At 41.8% G+C, this 4,385-nt stretch overlaps 1 pseudogene; it reads right to left on the bottom strand.

The window, feature by feature from the left end:
• Positions 1 to 974: 974 nt before the first annotated feature.
• Positions 975 to 1,891, bottom strand: LOC147984386 (uncharacterized; annotated as a pseudogene).
• Positions 1,892 to 4,385: the final 2,494 nt, after the last annotated feature.

Genomic DNA, 4,385 nt, shown 5'->3' with positions numbered 1-4,385 from the left:
TGCAGCTCCACATCATACCTTTTACCCTACCTATAAGCTTAAATAGTCTTGATCGCGAGGGTGTGAGATTGCTGAGTCCCCTGACTCACAGATACTTCCAAAACCAGTTTGCAGGTGCAGACGTTACCGTGCCGATGACGCCACCAAGCTCAAGGAGGAGCTCGATGAAGATCTTGTCCTTTGTGTTGTTTCGTTCTAGTTGATCAATAGTGGAGCCCAGTTGGGGTCGATCAGAGATCTGTGTAGCATTTGGGGTAGTCTTCTTTTATTTTGGTTCCGTAGTCGGACCTTGATTATATCTGGATGATGTAATGCTTTATTCATGTATTGTATGAAGTGGCGATTGTAAGCCAACTATGTATCTCTTTCCCTTATGTATTACATGGGTTGTGTGAAGATTACCTCACTTGCGACATTGCTTTCAATGCGGTTATGCCTCTAAGTTGTGCTTCGACACGTGGGAGATATAGCCGCATCGAGGGTGTTACAAGCCTCCTCTGCTCTCCTCTCTGCCATCTCATTCATTGCCTCTAGTGCTTCATCTCTCCTGGCTGCCATATGCCTTTCTTTATCTCTTTTCATCTTCAAAAACTTCATGGTCAGGTTGCCACAATTTGTAGCTGTTGTTGTATGTGCTGAAGCTTGAGAACTGGATGCCTGTAATATGAATGATGAATTTGGCAGAGTGACTTTAGTTTCTTCTCTAGGTACAGGCATAGACTGCCGCATCTTAAGAAGCATTGTACATCCAAAGTCTTGCACCTATGCACAGCCAATCATCACATGCTATCATCACTAGTGTATCATATTAAATACAACCTAAAAGAAATGGACAAAAAAGATTAGAATTCACCTAAAAAAACAACCGGTGTATCATATTCATCCTCTTGTTGCTGCACTGGGAAATCATTCTGTGTGGCATTGACATCCTCCTGTGTAAGTTGGCCATCATCTTGTGTGACATGAACCTCCTCCTATGTGACTTGCCCATCATCTTTTGTGACATGAACCTCCTCCTGTGTGACTTGCCCACCATCTTGTTGTGCCATAACTGGTTCATCATCAGACACATCCTCAGGAATAACCCTTGGCCCCCTTCTCAATGATAGTTTTGGCAAAATGCCAGCTTTTCTAGTATTACATCCTTTGATGTTGTGGCCCTGTTCATGGCAGTATGAACATGTTATTGTGCCTCCATGTCTGGTCAGTACCTTTGTGCCATCTTTCTTTTCAATCTCATAAGGCTGCTTTCTCCTACTCTTGTTTGAAGGCCTCCCAACTTTCTTTTCATAGACAGGTGGTTTGATTTCACAAGCATTCATCTTCTGCCACTCACTCCTATCTCTGCAAGGCTTGATAATTGGCTTGTATGCTAACTTGAATGCTTATATACCGTAGCAGGAGTGCACCAAACTCTCTGGGTCAACTCTCTCATTCCTACAGCATGCAATTGTATGGTGGCATGGAACTCCACTAAGACCCACCTTTTGCATGTACAACTCACTTCCTTGAGGTCAACAATGTATGTCTTTCTCCTATTGTCAACCTGGAAGATGCCATCACCAGCCCCTGAAACCATGCATGTAGCTGCCAGCTCTATATTCCTTTCAATTCTTTTTCTTATTTTTGGGCATACAGAACCAAGCCAGTTGTCTGCCTCTTTTCTTTTGTTGTAGAATCTGACCATGAGCTGGGTATTGATTTTCTTAATCATTGATTTGAGATGCATCTTCCTGGCCTCAAGAATATATTTGTTGAAAACCTCACAATTGTTGTTCAGAAGGATATTACACTTGACCAAGTCTCTTTGGAAGCCCCTAACCCAAGTGTTGGGTGGTAGCTGCTCAAGCCATTTGTATGCTTCTAGGCTGATGACCTTCATTTTCTCCATGCTTGCAGCCCACAACTCTGGTGTTGTGCTCCTTGCACACTTCCATAACTAGTTCTTAAGAACATCTCCTTTGTGTGTTTGCTGAAAATTCTGCCATATATGCCTAACACAATGTCTATGCTCTGCATCAGGAAAGTGCTGCCTCACTCCCTTGATCAGCCCCTTTTGCTTGTCTGACATTATAGTCCATGGTTCTGTGTTCAGAATTCCCAAGTCACTCTTCAGGTTTGACAGAAACCATTTCCATGTGTCAGTGTTCTCTACCTCAACAACTGCAAAAGCTAGAGGGTAAATGCAGTCATTAGGATCCATGCCAATAGCACACATAATAACACCTCCATAGTTTGTCTTCAAGTGGCATCCATCCAAACAAATGACAGGCCTACAGGCTTGCATGAAACCCCTTTTGCAGGCATCTAGAGAGAAATAACAACTTACAAATATGCCATCATTGACACCTACGTAGAAAGAGCTGCCTGGGTTTGATCTTTTGAATTCTGCTGCATAATCCCACATACTGTTATACTACTCTAACTCATCTCTTTCAATGGATTTCTTCACTAGTCTCCTGGCCCTTCTAAGTTTGCTCCTTGTTGTTGTCATGTTCCAGTCCTTCTGAACAACCCTTGAAAAATTCTTCATGTTCATGTTTTCATCTGCTCTGAATGAATCAAGATACTTTCCTGCCATGAAGGGAGCAGTGAATGACTTGACACTCCATTTCTTTATGCATGTATGATTTGGGTTATACTTCTTGATCATGAAGCAATTGATTCTCCCATCAAATGATGCATAGAAAGACCATGGATAGCCATCTTCACAAATGCCTTTAACTCTTTTCCTATCATTTCTAGGTCACTTGATGTCAACCCTTTCATGACAGCTATACTCCTTGATAGTCCTCCTCAGTAACTCAACACTAGCAAATGTCTGACCCACTTTGAACTCTGGTTTAGCCAGGTCCTCTTCTCTAAAACTTTAAAAATTCAGCTTAACCTTATCTTCATCAGATGAAGGCAAGCACATGTCCACATCTTTAGTAGGATCATCAGCTTCTTCTTGGACTGCTTTACCTTTGCCTTTGTCACAATCAACATTTTTGTCAAACAAGTCATCATCATCTTGCAGATCAATGTCTGAATCAACAATTTGTGGAATGTAATCTTCATCCGAATCCTGCATTACTGGACAACCAACTGTGTCTACTGCATCCATGTTCAAACACCTAGAGGATTTCCTGGCCCTAAACCCAAACTAAGATGAAAGGTAAGTAGTTCCTGGCTGGGGTGGACTTGGTATGAAATCATCTTCTTCTGACTCTGTTTCATCTTTCTCATGCTCTTGATCAGGCTCATGCTCTTGATCATGCTGAGGCAGCTCCTGTTCCACTTGAGGGAGCTCAGCCTGCTCCTGTTCCACTAGAGTGAGCTCAACCTGCTCCTCTTGCTGCTATTATGTCTTCTCTTCTTGAAGCTGGTGTGCCTTCTCCTTCTTTGGCCTAATGCCACTAAACCTGACAATTGGAGGATCCTCATCATCAGAGTGAACTTGAACAAGAGAAATATATGATCTCATGCTCTCATCATGATCAAGGAAAATCTGTTGGAAGTGGTTGCCATTCAGAACACAATCCTTCATGTTTTCTGTCATAGTGTTGTCCCCTATCTTATTCACTCTTAATCCATTCCTATACATTGTCAATCTAGGAACACACCAATAAGTCCTGATCCTGCCCTCAAACTCATACCCAATTTCCTCAACCAGACTAGCAACAACAATAGGTGTCCAGTTATCTATGTCATAGTAGTCATACCAAATGGAGTGGCCTTTGTGGTAATCCCTATGCTTGCCTGCATAAAGGAAATAGCCACCATGTATGACCTCAATAGAGAAGTGGTTGCTTAGGGGTCCTGCAAAACATTCAAAGTTGCAATGTTCAGACAAGGTAATCAGAGACATTTATGAAGGTTCAGTCAAGCTGAAAATATTCAGTTAACTCCAAAAGTTCAGTTGCTGTATCAAACCACCAGTAGCTCAGTTAACTGATTAAGCAGGACCTAACCAAGGGTACTGAGCAAGCAGTAAAGTAATGTAATTGGACCAAAACAAGCAAAGTGGCAATGCTCAGTGTCAATGTTCAGTTATTGTACTAAATCAAGTTCAGACATTTCAATATTCAGATAGGTTAACACATATAAATTCAGTTATCTTACAGAGCAAATTTCATACATGTTGCAGAAAGAAAGCATGGATTCATGGCCTCCACTGACCAAATATATGATATTTCATGGGCAAAATGATCATCTCATGCGCAAAACGATCATCTCATGTCATGATCAACAACCAGGCCATATAAAGCAAAGAAATCGGGGAGAAGCGAGCATAGCCTCCCCCTAACATGCTCCAAAATCAAACCTTAATTTTGCTATGAAAATCCTAGACCATATCTAAATACAAGATCCATAGCACATCAGAAACCCTAGCTTTGATCTGT

This window comes from Triticum urartu, chromosome 2A, assembly GCF_056163025.1.
Source record: "Triticum urartu cultivar PI428250 chromosome 2A, HENAU_Tu73, whole genome shotgun sequence".
Lineage (NCBI taxonomy): Eukaryota > Viridiplantae > Streptophyta > Magnoliopsida > Poales > Poaceae > Triticum > Triticum urartu.
Note: the sequence above shows the minus strand (reverse complement) of the source record. Positions and strands in the feature narration are given on the sequence as shown.